The sequence below is a fragment of the Mchenga conophoros genome, linkage group LG1 (assembly GCF_057382185.1).
Source record: "Mchenga conophoros isolate Kocher_MC1m ecotype Shallow Benthic linkage group LG1, M_conophoros_male_GT1.1, whole genome shotgun sequence".
NCBI classification, from domain to species: domain Eukaryota; kingdom Metazoa; phylum Chordata; class Actinopteri; order Cichliformes; family Cichlidae; genus Mchenga; species Mchenga conophoros.
The window spans coordinates 36,690,506-36,708,434 of NC_140526.1; the positions used below are offsets into that span (position 1 = coordinate 36,690,506).

General features: G+C 41.6%; 1 long non-coding RNA gene across 1 annotated transcript; it reads right to left on the reverse strand.

The window, feature by feature from the left end:
• Positions 1-399: 399 nt before the first annotated feature.
• Positions 400-3,225, reverse strand: LOC146583737 (uncharacterized). The gene is made up of 3 exons (XR_014892719.1): positions 2,283-3,225; positions 1,950-2,045; positions 400-1,598 (listed from the first exon to the last, which is right to left on the reverse strand). It is a non-coding gene; the product is annotated as an uncharacterized LOC146583737 (long non-coding RNA).
• Positions 3,226-17,929: the final 14,704 nt, after the last annotated feature.

Here is a 17,929-nt window from a genome sequence, read left to right on the forward strand (position 1 = left end):
AAAGTCAAAGTCAAAGTCAAAGTCAACTTTATTTGTCGATTCTGCCACATGTACAGGACATACAGAGAATAGAAATTGCGTTACTCTCAATCCCTAGATAAATAGCAAATGAACATTTAAATATATTTAAATATAAAAGTGATTAAAAATGCAAGTAAAATAATTAAAAAGTAAAAAATTAAGTAAATACAATTTTACATATAACAAGAAAGCTATACAATATACAATATAATGGGTAAGTGACATTGAGTGTAAACCAGGCAGAGTAGTGCAAATAGGCAAATAGTGCAAATGGAGATTTAGTACACTGTAAACCCGAATAAGTTACCAGAACTCAAAAAAATTGAGGCAATCGATTGCCTCAATTTTTTTGAGTTGATCAACTCAAAAGCCAAATTTTTCCAGAACATAAAAGTTTGGATTACATGGTACTTGTATCTTTTGAGAACGGTCAACTCAAATATTTGCAGTTAATATGACTTAAAGTTTCAAGTTTACAAATTCAAAGAAATAAGTTCACAGAACTTATAAAAAATAAGTACACAACTACAACATTTTTATGTTAACAAAACTCAAATGTTTATTAGTTTGTGTTGTCATTATTTTAAGTACACGTTAGTCAAATATGTTGACTACTTGATACTTAAAAACATGTGACCCAAAACTTAAAATTTTTGAGGCAATTGATTGCCTCAATTACACTGAGTATCGGTAACTTAATATGCAAAAGTCATAAACATCTGCCATTGAACAGTATCTTGCCTGCTCCCTTTTAGCACTATGTTGAAATTAAATACATTTTAAAAAAAAAATACATAAATTAAAAATAATTAACAAAAACATTTATAAATTAAAATAAGTAGACCAAAAATTGTTTAGTCAGGAAAACTGTCAGAGTAATGAAAAATAATAATTAATAATATCAAAATGTGCTTTTGGCTCTCTGGCTAATATCTGAATAAGACAACAAGGCAGCAATTTGAGTGAATTACAATGCTATTTGTTTTACATTAACCAGTATCAAACAGTGAAATTTAGGTCATCTTGCGCAGCCCACAATGTTTTGGAAATAGTATTACGAAAAACATTAAAACATACAAAACATTAGTGTTGCTTTGCATTATGTTAATGAGAACAAAGGCACGTTGTATAGTTTGGACCTATTGGCTGAACACCTGTAGAGTAATCTAATAATGTTTTGAGGCATTATTTAGATGAAAGGAGAGAACTTTGAACTAGCCTTTTATAATGCTTCACCCTGCATCCTTCTTTCAGATGAGTTCCTACATAACCAAGTCATTCTTGAGGGTCTGTAACCTGGGTGACAGTTTACCACTTTCTAGACCAAATAAAATCTTTTGAGTAAATTCTAAAGTGTTGGTCAGGGCTTTGGGGTAGCTGAGGTGAAGTGCATAGATCAGTCCAAACATTACTAGGAAGGCTTCACCAAATCTGGGGAGACTGAACACGGCATCACTTACAATGACGACAGAGATTTTCACAGGTTGGTAGTGAACTGGACTTGTTGTGTCATGGTCACTGATGACAGTGAAGAGGGCCACTTCAACACCATCAAGCTCCAACTCATCAGATTCGTCCTGAATTAATGAAAAAGAGATACTAATCACAATCTAACCCAAGAAATACAACAGACGACATATAATTTCTCATTTTACCAACTCCCACTGAGATCCAATACCTCTTTTACAAGGGAGACCTGAGTCTCACTGTAAGAGGTGAAAAACAGAAGATCCATGTTCTGCACACATAAATCAGCTAATTCACCAGAGAATCAAGTGGTGTGAGATAGACTGAAACTAAGCTAAAGGAAATACACAGGAGTAGACTAAACAAAGGTAAGTCCAAACAGTGCATCAAAATACATGTTTGTACTTTGATGCACTGTTTATATACACAGTAGTATCTGTTAGATACTTAAGGACACTCACAGTGCAGGTTCTGAAAAATCCAGAGACATCCTCATGCAGATAGACAGGAAGGGCAGGGAGAACGGTAGTGCACTTGGTGTGGATATCATGGATTTCCTATTTCCAGATAAAAACAGAATTTTATATACTGGTGAGTTTACTGAACAACAACAAAAACAACAGTCAAATCAGAACATATGTCCACAAATAACCTGTTCACATCTTTAATACAGTCAGACAAATAGCAAACACAAAGTGGAGTAATAGCAAAATTCAAAAAGCTCATTTAAATCATTGAACCTGTCCAATGTTCCACTGGTTCAACCTATGAAATGTGTAACAATCTATTATTACCTGTTCATTGTGAATTCTTAGAATTTCAACCAGGGCATCTGCTGTCTTCCCAGTTTTTGATGCCCTGGCTGAATAAGGTCATCAGTCGAGGAAGATGGCGGTCAAGTTCAGCGTAGAATGTATTGGGCAGGTTCTGATTTGTAATCCGCTGAAACTCTGCATACAACTACAGCAGAAGGACAATACAGTTCAATTTGAAGAATCTCGCACATCTTTATAAAGCAGCAAAAAGCTGCCACATGAGTAAGAATTACAATTTTCATTTTAAACAGAGCTGATCCATATTACCTCAGACTCCATTTTTAGAGCCGGCCAGAGGTCCAAGAGCTCCTTCACAACCCTAACCCTGCACATATAGTTTAAAATATAGCATTTCTAACAAGAAAACTGCTTGAAAGCACTCTCACTGCAGACAGGCATCTCCGTTGTGTAACTGCAGGGACAACGGGCTTGTTTGGACCCAACTATTCTGAGTCATGAGAGGGGGTTTAAAAATTTAGAGAGATTAAAATACTTTGTTTCATACTAGGCGACCGGGCGCCACCTCTAGAGCAAGTAGTATCTAACTTTTTAAACAGCCTGCGACCCTCATTACAACAACTTAATGCTAGCTCTGCAAGCGCAAAGTTTCCTTCGGGGAGAGCAGCAAAGCACATAAAAAACACGGACCGACATTTCTGCTATTCTTTTCGACACGCACCCAAAATACAACTAAATATTCGTATTTTAACAATAAACTAATATCAACATTGAAAACTTACTGTAAGTCCAGTGATGCTAGTTGCTGCCGTTAGGTCCAACTTTCTCCAGTCGTCCGTGTTGCCTCTTTGGTGCTGTTCCCGCCCATATACCTTTACTTCTTCTGTGTTTCGTATTAATGCTCATTAGCACCGCCTTCCGCTTCGGAGGGTGAATCAGAGATTAACTCGGAATAAAAATTGATTCCTGCAGCTGCTCAACACTTACGGAAAAAATTAAAAATATATATGTAGGACACAGTGATAAAACAATGAATATTAAAATAAATACATTTTGTCTTCCACTAATGCATTTAAGACAATTTGATTTTACTTATTTGGTGAAACACTTTGAGATTTTATTGTATTTTAGCATGTGCTACATAAATTAAGTTTATTATTAAATCCTACCTACTTGAAACAACAAAAATAACAGGACTTTACCATTCTTATATGTCCTAACTTAACTGTGTTACGTTGTGCTTAAGTTATTATTTTAAGTGATGCTTACTTAATATAGAAATAGTTAAATTCAATCAAATATTATTAGTTTCATTTACTCAAATAGAAGAACATGTTATACGAACTTGACATATTTAAGTTAACAGAACTTTTTAAAGACTTTGAGTATACACTACTTAATCTGTTTAATTACTTTGAACATTCGGGTTTACAGTGTAGTGTACGGTAAGAGAAAGTGTAACAACAAAGTCTTATGAGGTAATGGCAGTCCAATGCTCCACAAAGTGACTGGTAACTGGTGCAGGCCAGTGAGTGAGTCAGAGAGTGCGTGTGTTTGTGTGTGTGTGACAGAGTTCAGTGAAACCGTGGAGGAGAGAGGGGAGAGGGGGCAGAATCGGGAGGGAGTTAAGCTTCCTGACAGCCTGATGGATGAAGCTGTCCTTCAGCCTGCTGGTCCTGGCCTGGAGACTCCGCAGTCTCCTCCCCGACGGCAGCAGCTTGAAGAAGCTTTGCATTGGGTGCGTGGGATCAGCCGCTATGCAAAGGGCTTTTTTAGTGAGACGGGTGCTGTAAATGTCCTGGAGGGAGGGGAGAGAGACACCAATGATCCTCTCTGCAGCTCTCACTATGCGTTGGAGGGTTCTATGACAGGACGCATTGCAGGCTCCAAACCACACAGTGATGCAGCTCGACAGGATGCTCTCGATGGTGCCTCTGTAGAAAGTGTACATGATGGGGGCTGGTGCTCCTGCTCTTCTTAGTTTGCGGAGAAAGAAGAGACGCTGCTGTGATTTCTTGGCCAGTGCTGTGGTATTGTACGTCCAGGAGAGATCCTCTGTGATGTGCACACCCAAGAACTTGGTGCTGCTCACTCTCTCCACAGACGCTCCGTCAATGGTCAGAGGAGCATGTTGGGTGTGCATTCTCCTGAAGTCCACAACAATCTCCTTCGTCTTCTCCACATTCAGAGAGAGATTGTTGTCAGCACACCACGTGGCCAGGCGTCTCACCTCACTTCTGTAGTCGGTCTCATCCCTGTTGCTAATGAGACCCACCACCGTTGTGTCGTCCGCAAACTTGATGAAGAGGTTGGAGCTGTATGATGGAGTGCAGTCATGGGTCAGCAGAGTGAAGAGGAGGGGGCTCAGCACACATCCCTGCGGGGCCCCCGTGTTTAAAATGATGGTGCTGGATGTATTACTGCCAACCCGTACTGCTTGAGGTCTTCCGGTGAGGAAATCCAACAGCCAGTTGCACAGTGAGGTGTTGAGCCCCAGCTGGACCAGTTTTTGAATGAGCTGTTGGGGGATTATGGTGTTGAATGCTGAACTGAAATCTATGAACAGCATTCGAACATATGAGTCATTTTTGTCCAGGTGTGTGAGTGCCGAGTGGAGTGCAGTGGAGATGGCATCATCGGTTGAGCGGTTGGGCCGATACGCAAACTGGAAGGGATCCAGGGAGGGGGGCAGGACAGTCTTGATGTGCTGCATGACTAGTCGTTCGAAGCACTTCATCAGGATGGGAGTAAGTGCAACAGGACGGTAGTCATTAAAGCAGGAGGGAGATGACTAAAATATAAGTATTTACAGAGAGACAGGAATAAAAAGGACCCAGCTGCTCTCCAGAGCAGGAACAAGGCTGAGGAGGAAATGCTCCATTGGAGACTGCTGTGGCCTCTTCAGGGACACCAGGATGGCCAGCTCCACCGCCGATGGACCGTCCTGGGACCCGTCCCTCATCTGCCTCGGAGCTGTCCTCCTCTGTGGGCCTGTAAAACAGCACAAAACACAAAGAAATGAGAAGGTTGCTACTAGATTTTCATTTCAACATTGAAAAAACAAAAAAACAAAAAACAAAACTGGATATAATCAGATTAGTTGTACCGGTAGATATTTAGTAAAGGTGATCACAAGGGAATCCCACCAAGTAAAAAGCTATCAGTGCTTGCTGTACATACCTGTGGGTGCAGCAGGAGGAGCTCAGGGACTGGGGAGCCAGGAGAAGCAACAGGGGATGCTCTGCTGCAGAATCAGTTGGTTCTATCAAGACAATATTAAATGTTAATAGGTTTAATAAATCATAGAGAAAGTATATACAGTGGTCCCTCATTTATTGCAGCAGGGGTTATCAGAATAACTAGCCCCTCGCCACACACATGAACACAGTTCTCATAAGTTGATTCTCAAAGTGCAAACCCTTGTAGATTGCAAAACGTAAAAGTATTATTATGCCGCGTTTTGTCTTCATCTGCCTGCCACTTTCGTGCACCTTTTTCCCTCGCGGTGCAGGTGTCTATTTCCGAATGAAGGTCATAGTTATGGGTGCTTTTGTGCTTTTTTTTTTCCTATAGGGCTTTGGAGCCTGATGTCATGGGGGTGGGCGTGGAAAGGATTTTGGCCCGATCCGCCTTGTCTTTTCATTCTTTCCCAACCTGGAAGCAACATGAGGAAGCTCGTGTATCGATATTACCAAACGAAGGCGTCTAACCTGGATAGCAGCTGTGAGACGAGCTGGTTCTCTTCCATCTCCAAATATCTGTTGGTGCTCCAGACATTTTCATTCCGGTAAGTTCTAAATACGTTCATATCACTCTTTATAGTCTATTAGTTTTATTTTCGATGCGCTCTGAGGTCATAGCAAATTAGAACAAACATCCTACTGAGTGATTTTGCAGAACTACCTTCTATTTCTAGAGTTGCTAATTATTTGGCATTATTGCAGCAAACCAGCCTATGAAATGGATGAAACATCATGACTGGGTTCCAGCGCTACACAAGGGACCTGCTTCAAACATACCACCATGCCAATCAGATTACTTCTTCCATGTCAGGGTGAAGAGGTGACCCTTCAGGATAAGATGGTGAAGGTTTGCTGCGTTTGGTGAACAGTGTCATAATAAAACCAGGGAAAAATGAAACCTGCTCCAGTTAAATATTCTTAAGTCTTTTGATGTATAAATAGCGGTATTTGTAAACTATAAATGACGTGGATTCTACATTGTAACGGATGTGATGTTCTATAAAGTGGTTTTAATATAAAAAAAAAAGAGGCAAAAATTAGTTTGTTAGTTATGAGTGTTTTTGTGCCGTTTATTCTATTGGACGTGATGGTTATCAAAACCAAACATTAGGGCTGCTCAATTAATCGAATTTTAATCACGATTACGATCTGGGCTTTCAACGATCATTAAAAATGACTGAGCCGATTATTAGCCCCTCCCTCATGCTTTACTCTCGCGCTGCTCCGTGTGGCAAATCAAGCGCACTGCTCTGCATTTCGAACACGCGTCACAACAATTAAGAGGACCCGAGGGAAGCTCGGAAAGCTAAGCAGAAGTTATTTGGAGAGGAGTGGACTGCCGTTGGTTGAAAAGAGAGGTAAAAAAAAACAAAAAACTTCAGTGGTGTGGAAACATTATGGGTTCGCGGAGTCAGACGTGGATGAAGTAGACACAGTGTGTAAACTTTGCTATGGTGTCGTAGCTGCACCACAGAGCAACACTGCAAAGTTTACATTTTTCATTTATTTCTTATATTGCAAACATTTGCACTGTTATCTGTATTTGCACACTATTTTATATTATTTTTTAAAGTCATTATTCAATACATTGTTATTGTTAACCCTTTAAAGCCGGTCAGAGCAGCATGCTCGTTTTGTATAACTACTTTTAAATCCCTGTAGAACCTGAACCGCTAAGCTAGCACAATAAATTTTTTTCCATATGAAACCAGAGGAGTTGTATTTACATCTTATGCCATCAGCTTGTCCTAGGTCACGGTTTCCTTCCACATATAGCTTTGCAAAAATTGCATAAAAAGTGCTTGCAGGAACAAAAACATAATATTCCAGAAACACGCTTTGCCGATCCGATCAGCTGTTCGTAACACTTCCCACATTGAAAAAGACGTCAACGCGAACTATCGCAAGTGACGTCATTTTCGCGGAAAATGTAGTTTTTTACTTGTAGGCCTTAGAACTCGAATCGCACTGCTGGAAATAGTTTATTTTGATGCACATGCACATTCTTTGCATCATAGGATTGTTTTTTTGTTTTTCCTGCAGTATATAAAAATTGCTGTATCTCCAAAAATAAAACTATGAAGACACTCAAAATAAATTTCCTGTTGTTGTAAACTATTTTTTGCAACTTTTTTGTATTTAAAGTTTTGAGGGATAAACCTCTTAAATTTCTCCAAGTAGAAATATATGTAAAAAAACAAAACAAAAATGATTTTCAATTTTTTTGTAGTTTATTGCACTTTTTTGCAATTAATGTAGTTACTATGGACTTAATACATACACATTTTTAAAATATGGGCTATAACAGTTGTATTGATGTATAGCAGGGGTGGGCAATTCCAGGCCCCGAGGGCCGGTGTCCTGCAGGTTTTAGATCTCACCTTGAGTCAACACATGAGAATCACATGATTAGTTCGTTACCAGGCCTCTGGAGAACTGCAGGAGCTAATTTAGCCATTTAAATCAGCTGTGTTGGTTCAAGGACACATCTAAAACCTGCAGGGACACCGGCCCTCGAGGCCTGGAGTTGCCCACCCCTGATGTATAGCAACTTGAAATGCTCCCACAAATGGCACTACAGCATGTAAAAAAAAAAAATATAAGCTCTGGCGGACTTGGTTCTATGGTAGATCTTAAAGGGTTAAATAAATATCGTCAAATAATCGTGATCTCAATTTCAGTGAAAATAATTGTGATTATCATTTTTGCCATAATCGAGCAGCCCTACCAAACATGATAAATTTGGCAAGCGCAGGAGACACAGCACAGAGGAGATTTGTCAATCAGGCTGCAGAATGCAATGCTGTACTGCAATAAAAAAAATAAGCGAAAAAGCGAGGCAGCGACGGATGAACAGCGGGACCACTGTGTGCTGTTTATTAATAAACAATAAAATATATTCCTATATGACAACATGCATAAAAGCAGAACGGTATTTGTACATCAGTGGGAAAATAGCAGTGGCTTGCTAGCTTTTGTACGGCTTCCCCGGATCAGTGAAAACTTTCAAAAGAGAAATGGATGAACTTACCAGGTTGCCCGATCTCTTCACAAATCTTCCTCCAAGCTCGGTCCTTTATATTCCTGTCTCGGTACAGAAAGCAGCTGGTGTCGTACAGCTCTGGGTTGTTTGCTACTGCGTTGATTAGCCTTCCCTCCATTGAAGAATGAAGGGCTTTGGCTGGATCTGCCCCTTTGACCTATGTTGTATGTTCACCAGTATGATAATGATGAAGCAGTAATCTCAGTTAACGTGGTTTTATTAACCAGCACAGCAGCAGAGAACTTACATGCTTGGATTCAATAACGGAATGGCGCCTATACCACTCAAGACATACACACACCTACACGGAGGTACGGCAAGCGGATTAGGACAAAATACCAAACTAACAGCAGGTTATCTACATCCCCCTTCTTTAGTTCATCCCCAACCGGATATAAAGTTTAATGCATGCTAAATAATAATAATCACAGCATTAAAGGTGACATATGCTGATCCTTAGGAACATTTAAATTTGCAACCAGATGGAAGAAATAAACATGACAAAAATATAATTTTGCTGTATAAAGTTAAATATGATTACTACTGAAAATCACCTCAAATAGAATTTAACTTGAAGCGTGGACATCAGTTACTGTTGGCTCAAACATCAGACCTGAAAATGTTCTGTGTTTTAACTAGTACCCAGTTAATCCCTATATCTTGGATTTGGTTTGCACACACGACCAAAGCGTGTCCTGTAAACACCATCACTCTTGGAAGGTCTTGGAGAATGCAAAACATCAGAAGAGCTCTTAACATGAGTGCTGTCTTTAAACTTTTCTACATCATTGTTTTCACCCACACCCTGCAGTCCATCATAATGATGATGATCAGTGTCTTTCTGAACAGTAACAGGCTCAGACACAGGCAATACGTGTCTGCGATTTCTCCTGTAAGTGTTTCCATCTGACTGTACCAGGTAGGATCTAGGTTCTTTACAAAGTTTCTTCACCACACCTGTGCGGTCATAACCCTGTGGGGTCTGTAACCTCACTACTTGTCCTTCGTTGAGAGGTGGAAGTGGTCGGCTGGATCTGTCATAACAGACCTTCTGAGTCAGTCTCTTGTTGAGTAGTTGGGCTTTCACTCTCTCAGATTCACGGTGTTGTGGTTCGAGCAGTTTGGTTGTGATTGGGAGCGTAGTTCGAGTCTGTCTAGATAGAAGTCGTTCTGCAGAGGAACCCAGGTTCACATCACGTGGAACACGTGGGTCCTTAGGGACTAGAAAAGCGCTATACAAATGCAGGCCATTTACCATTACCATTCCTGAGATTCAACAGGTTGAGAAATACATCAGTGCCATCTCTGTGTGACTTCTCCATCAGCTGTTTAGCACTGCGCACTGCTCTCTCAGCAAGCCCATTGGATTGAGGATACTCTGGACTGCTGGTGACATGTTGAAAGTCCCACTGTGAAGCGAAGTCTTTGAAACGCTGGCTTGTAAACTGCCTTCCATTGTCTGAGATCAGAGTGTGTGGAGCACCATGAACTGAGAAGTGTCTTTTCAGCTTCTTGATGACTGTGGCTGATGTCAAATCCTTTAGCAGGTCTATCTCAAACCAGCCTGAGTATGAGTCGACTACTACTAAATAGTGCTGACAGTGCCACTCAAAGATATCTGTAGCCACAGTTGACCAAGGAAGCTCTGGAACTTCATGCAGATGAAGGGGCTCTTTTTGTTGATGAGGCTTAGTGCTGCTACACACCGAGCAGGAAGTAACTGTTTGTTCAATATCTCTTGACATGAACGGCCAGAAGACGATCCCCCGTGCTCTCCGCTTGGTAGCTTCTACGCCGGGATGTCCTCTGTGCATGATGGTGATGTAGTCTCCTTGCAGTGATTTTGGGATCACGGCTTTGGAACCTTTAAGAATGATGCCATCATCCACAATCAGCTCATCCCTGAAAGGAAAATATGGATGAACCGCCATGGGAAGGTTGTGGAGTCGTTGTGGCCAACCATGTTTGATGAACGAGCTGAGCGCTTGCAGTGTTTCATCCTCAGCTGTGTGTCCTTTAAGTTCCTCCAGGCGTGAAGAAGAGATGCAGCTCACCGTCATGACATCAAAGTTGTCCTCTTCTTCAGACTGCTGGAAAGTGGAGCTGTTGGGAGCACGAGACAGTGTGTCAGCCAGATACATGTGTTTTCCACATTTATATGTGAGGGTGATGTTGTATTTTTGGAGCCTTAACAACATCCTCTGTAATCTGACTGGTGCAGCGTGAATAGGTTTCTTTAGTATGGTGACCAGTGGCTGATGGTCTGTTTCTACGACCACAGGCTTGCCATAAATGTAGCCATGAAACTTTGTACATGCGAAAACAACAGCCAGCAGCTCCTTTTCTATCTGAGCATATCTGGTTTCAGTGTCTGTCAGAGTACGTGAAGCATATGCCACAGGTCGCCCTTCCTGTAAGCAAGCTGCACCAAGACCATACTGTGATGAATCGCACGTTAGTGTCACAGGTTTGCTGACATCATAATATGACAGAACAGGTGGATTAGACATGTGCTCTTTAAGTGCTTCGAACGCAGTCTGATGCTGTGTGTCCCACATCCACTCACTGTCCTTGTGAGTGAGCTGTCGCAGAGGAGCTGACAGATGGCTGAAGTTTGGAATGAATTTTCCAAGATAATTGACCATCCCCAGGAACCTCTGCAGGGCTTGGACATCTGTTGGAACTGGCATCTCTTTGATTGCGGCTGTTTTGGAAGGGTCTGCTTTAAGCCCCTCGCTTGTGAAAATGTGTCCGACATAACTGACCTGATTCAGCCGGAATTTGCACTTTAATGGGTTTAGTCGCAGGTTTACTTCTCTGGCACGATCAAGGACTTTTCTCAGGTTGTCGTCATGTTCTTTCATGGTTCTTCTGCCGATGAGTATATCATCAACAATGATGGCACATGGATGGATACCCAGCGAATATCTGCTCCATGGCTCGCTGAAACACCTTGCTGGCAGCGTTAAGACCAAAAGGCATTCTGAGGAACCTGTAACGACCAAAACAAGTGCTGAAGGTGGTTAGCATGGATGATTTCTGATCCAATGACACCTGCCAAAAAGAGTTCTTAGCATCCAAAACAGAGAACACAGTAGCATTTGACATTATTGCAGCCACTTCTTCTACTGTGCGCATGGGATGGTGTGGTCTTTTCAGGACGGTGTTTAAATCTCAAGGATTTATGCATATCCTGATTTCATCTTTGCCTTTCTTGTTGGTGGCTACCATAGAAGACACCCAGTCTGTCGGCTCTGAGACAGGAGTAATGACGCCTAATTTCTCCATCCTGACCAGCTCTGCCTTGACCCTGTCTTTCATGGCCAAAGGGATGCGATGTGATGGGCGAACAACTGGTTTCACATCTGGGTTCAGTGTCATGCGATAGGTGACTGGCAACCTTCCAAGCTCATCAGAAAATAAGTCGCTGTATTCTGTGATAAGCTGTTGTGATAGGTCATCTGCAGACGTGCTCAATAGGTGGACGTCATTGCTGCTCCAAGTATTGGCTGAACATCTTCATTAATAACAAAGAATGATAGCACATGTGACTGTCCATGCAGAAAACACTGCAGCTTAATTACACCTGAGGTTTGAATCTTGCTGCCTCCAAATGCTACTAAGTTAACGGACTTGGGGTGTGCTTTCATTTGTTTATCTGCTCTTATAATGTTAAACGTTTTCTTGGGAAGCACATTACATTTAGCACCTGTGTCCACTTTCATCTCAACAGGAATCCCATTAATCTGCACGGTGACAAAAACTTCCTCTTTGTGTTCCACATGCACATCAGTCGCATGGATTGCATATTGCATCTCCATCAACGTAGAATGTGTCATCTCCGCTGTCATCAGCTTGGTCTGGTTCCACATGATGAACTGACTTTCTGTGTCTTGCTACGTTTTGGGTAGGCTGAACAGCTCTGCACAGTTTCTTAAAATGATTCCACTTTTTGCATGCTTGACACTGCTGCCCAAAAGCTGGACATTTACTCTTTTTTGCAGCATGAGCGCCCCCACAGTTAGTACAGTTAGTGACATGCTGTGTTTCAGACCTGTCTCCTTGTATTTTCATTTTATCTCCTCTGTGCTTTCTTGTAAATTTGGGCTGGAGCACATCAACATTTGATGCAGATTGTTGAGGAAAAGCAAGTGTTTTATTATGCTCTTCAGTCATTTCATGAATCTGGCAGACAGATATGGCTTTTGCTAGCGTTAAATCACTATGACGCAGTAGCACTTTCCTTAAATTGTCATTGTTGATGCCACAAACTAGTCTGTCTCTTATTAGTTCTTCACTCAGATCACCAAATCTGCAGCTTTTTGCTTTAATCCGTAAATCACTTACATAGGATTCAACAGTCTCGCCAGTCCTCTGATTCTGCGTGTTGAACTTGTGTCTTTCCATCGTGACGTTGGTTTGTGGGCTGCACATTTCTCTGAATTTCCCTTTGAGGCACTCAGGATCCTTCTTCGATTCTGCAGGAATGAGGACTCGTCCTCCATCGCCGGCCTCTCTCACTTCTGGCGCGTAAACAAAAGACCGCTCCTGTTCTATAGCTTCGGGACCTGCTAAGTTGAGCAATATGTAGGCTATAAAAATGTCATACTCTTGCTCAAAAATGCGCCAATTTTCAGCAACATTACCATCGAAAACAAGTGGGTCGGGCCTCCTGAATCCTTCCGCCATGTCGGCTGCAGTCCGGATACAAAAAATGCACCCATAAAATAGACTTGAGACGGAAAAAAAAATACCGTCAACTACGAAGTACGTGTTCCGTCGCTTCTGACACCATGTTGTATGTTCACCAGTATGATAATGATGAAGCAGTAATCTCAGTTAACGTGGTTTTATTAACCAGCACAGCAGCAGAGAACTTACATGCTTGGATTCAATAACGGAATGGTGCCTATACCACTCAAAACATACACACACCTACACGGAGGTACGGCAAGCGGATTAGGACAAAATACCAAACTAACAGCAGGTTATCTACAACCTAGGTCACAGCCACGTCACCAGGCTCCCGATTGGTTGTCGTGGCGTTCAAATTTTTCCAACTTGAGCGGTAGACGCGAAACGCGCGTATGCACAAAATGCAACACAAAAACTGACGCGCGTGGATTTATTCGCGAGCCAACCGCGCCAGACACGGCACACTGACGCGCGTTTCAGCGAGGCAAATCGGGACCCGCAATCGCGTGTCATCGCACTTTTTCCATTGACTTTACATGTAAACCTGACGCTCTGAACACACAGACAGGGAGACATGACTGACTGGGGAGACAAAGGGAACATGAAGCACAGAGAGAATACAGAAACAGAAACTCCAAGCTTCTTTAACAATAATCAAGAAGTATAAATCAAACACAGAGCACCAGGTCACATCCAAGACCATGACAGGGACACCAGAGCATCGCTAGCGGTCACGTAGCACATCATTATATACCAGCTAGCCCAACTTCAGTAACCTTACAAATGTCACTGTTTTTTAGTTTTCTGTCTTCATTTATGCTGGAAGTGATAACAGAGCTATACGTTTTAATTTGTTTCCAAAACCCTGCAGTCAGGACATGCTATATTGTATTTAGATAGAAGCTAGCGAGCTAACTCCCTGCTAACTTCTAACTCCGTTAAATGTCATAAATTCCATTTTCATGGATGCCTGGATGTTAAACTCAATTGTTACACCTGGTAGAGCAGAACGCTGATCATTTTATTAAAGATGAAAGACTTTAGACAGTTTTTCAACTCTCAGTAATGCCATAGTGATCGTTTGATATATGGACCTGCAGCGGAGCTTAGGTCCAGACACGGCTAGTGACGTCAGACTGAACAACCGGATTCCTAACGCGGTGATGTTAAATTGGGGTGAAACGTCATCATAAGAGCTTTGACTGACAGCTGCAGTCACGGAGAAACTTGCGTATCTCTGTTCGTATCTGTATCTCAGATAGAGCGTAGGTTCTGAGAGGACGCCTAGCGTTTATGCTACGAAAACACGACCGAGTGTTTTAACCTGACTGCCTGAGGTGTTCTTCAGTAAACTGGACTACCCGACAGAAGGACCCGAGGCCCCGCTGCACTTTTTCGGTAAGTTAAACGTGTTTGTAAGCTAATCTGTATCTACCGTCCTTAGCTAGCTCCTGAGACCTAGCTAGCTAAAATGAGCACTCGGCTGTCAGGGTTCGTTTAGCTGTGCAGGTGAATGAATTTACTAAAGAAATCAAGAGAAACGCCCCGGGCTGCTCAGTCACTAATTACTGTACTTTTATTACAAGTATTATACTCTAAAAGCAACAGGCTGCACCCTGCTTCAGCTCCTGTGCAGAGCTGAATATTAAATATGTGCAAACAACAGCATGTTTTCAGTCTCTTGCCACATCTGTAAAGACAGTAACAATTTTTTTAAAAGCTTGTACTTCAGTAACTCCTCATTAATCAGGAACTATGGATTAAAGTACTGTAGTGTACTGTAATACTGAAAAAAATATAAGAGAAGAACTTCAGATCCTGAATGTGTGAGGACAGAAGAATCATCTTTATTTCAATATTGAGGGATGAAATTTATATCTGAGTTTGATGGTTCTGTTGTCTTTTTGATTACAGGAGCTGCCCTCAGATTCCTCATCGAGTGACAGCAGACAGATCATCTAACATGTTCACATGTTAACTGCAAAATGAACTGATGAAAACAGTACAAAGGTTAAAGTACCACATGTGATGTAGTGAAAGCTGCAGCTGTTTTAGTGATAAAGTTAAAGACAAAAAAACAAAAGGATTAATCACTCATGTAACTGTGTCACTATATATCAGCATTACCAGGACCTCAGTTTGGTGTTTCACAAAGCTGCTGATCTCAGACATGCACAGCTTCCGTTTTAAACACTTGATGTACTCAGCTGCATGAAGAGCATATGAGATTTTCTATAACACAATTAAATAAAACCTGATGAAGGTCAAAGGTCGTCACTTGTATGTTGAACTACAAACTTGTCATCTGGAATTCTTTCAGTTTTTTTTTACACATAGTGTGTTATTTACCATAAAGTGATGCAGAGTTATTCATACCAGAGTAACCAGAGAGGATCATATATTTTTAAATATATAACTTTCTACAGGACTGAATATAATATCTTTATGTAAAAGTCCGGAGCCTCTGGGGAGTATCTGAGTATTTATAACATTACACAAACCAAAGGTCTCATCGCAGTGTTGATGAAATGCTGGGTTTATCCATCTCCTGGGGTGGGCCTATAGAGGAGTGCAGAAGATTTCCCTGTGAGGGAGCTGCTGGTGAAGATCATGAGTCCTGCTTGATCAATGCCATGAGCTTCAGTCTTCCTGGTGTTTCTTAAATGATGCCTCTTACAGCGGGTCAACAGAACTTATGGCACAGGACAGCTGTGATGAAAGAAAGGGAAGAAGTTTATCCAAACCTCTGAACCCAGGAAACCCAGCTTGGTCCTGATGGTCTCCCTCACTAGTTTCTCTCCAGGGTGAATAGAATAGAATAGAATAGAATTCAACTTTATTGTCATTGCACATGCACAGGTACAGGGCAACGAAATGCAGTTTGCATCCATCCAGAAGTGCTTAGTGATATAGATATATTACAATATATATTAGCAATAATATAGATATGTAAGTATATTACAGAAATGGGTCTATTATGTTATAATGTACACGGTATGAAGTATGTTGTGAATATTCTATAACTATAAGTATGTACAGGCTGTAGTGAGTACAAGCTATGTACAGGATATGGACAGGATATAAATATGAAAAACTATACAGAATATGAAATAAATAACTTTACAGGAATCTGAGATATACAGCTATACAGAAATGGGAACTATGCAAGTTGTAAACAGTTGTAGGGTTAAAAATTATCGTATGTACAGAATGATTGTTTACACAGGGCTATACAGTAGTGCAGTTAAGGTAAGTGAGGGTGTGGATAATTTCTAATTTCTATATAAAGAGGCTATATAAAGTGCTAGTGGTTGTGAGTGGTGGTTCAGTCCATGTTATTATTGTGTGTTTGAGGGTACAGTTGTCCATTGTGTGTGTGTGTGTATGTTCAGTCCATGAGTTAACGTGGGTCAGATGTCAGGAGGGAGAGTTCAGGAGTCTGACAGCTGTGGGGAAGAAGCTGTTCCGGTACCTGGTGGTCTTAGTCCGGAGGCTCCTGTAGCGCCTCCCAGAGGGCAGGAGGGTGAAGAGTCCATGTGATGGGTGACTGGGGTCTCTGATGATTTTCCCAGCCCTTTTCAGACACCGCTTCCTGTAGATGTCTTTTATGGCAGGAAGTGGTGCTCCGGCGATGCGCTGGGCAGTTTTCACGACCCTCTGCAACGCCTTCCGGTCCGAGGCAGAGCAGTTCCCGTACCAGACTGTTATACAGTTGGTCAGGATGCTCTCGATGGTGCAGCGATAGAAGTTCACCAGGATGTCTGAGGACAGGTGGTTCTTCCTCAGAGTCCTCAAGAAGAAGAGGCGCTGGTGAGCCTTCTTGACCAGCTTGGAGCAGTTGGTCGTCCAGGTGAGATCCTCGGAGATGTGGACTCCCAGGAACTTGAAGCTGCTCACACGCTCCACAGCCGTCCCCTTAATGTGGATGGGTGGATGTGGGTCAGCATTAGGGCTGGGTATCGTCACTGATTTCTAGAATCGATTCAATTCCGATTCACAAGGCCCCGAATCGATTCGATCCACGATTCGATTTAATTCGATTTGATTTAAATCTGGGAAATTTTGACAGTCAGAAATATTATAATTCAGATCAGTACATTTACATATTTTTGTATCAATAAAAAGGAAGCTGACACACGCAAGACTTTATCACAGGTGTGAGCATCACAGCAGAGGCCTTTGTGTCAAAGTAGCTGAGGATAAAACACAGAAAAACATGAAGGTGATTTTCCTGGCCTGGGATTTTATAAAAATATTCTGCAGTACATCAAAAACGAAAGAAAACCATTAATCAACATATGAACATCACCTCTGAAGTTACAGCGGTTTTATTACAGACACAGCATTTTGCATTTTGAATAATTTTAAAAAGTTTAAATTTGTTCAGTATTGAACAGCAGAAATGAGGTTTTCTTTTCGGAAGAATGTAAAAGGGAAAAAACAGCGGCCGACAGCCTGTAAACAACAGTAGACTTGTGCGTAACAAGCAAGCGAATAATGAAGAAAGGGAAACTGTTCTTGAAGTACAGAGAGAGAGCTGTGCATCGCAGTGGAAGCAAAACAGTAAAAGTCTGAGTGAATTCATGACGATGTTTATGTGAAGCGTTTGGATCTTCTTTTGCTGCTGGTTCGGTCAATATTGTTTGGAGAGAGATCAAACTAACAGCTTTAGAATCGGCGCATAAAGG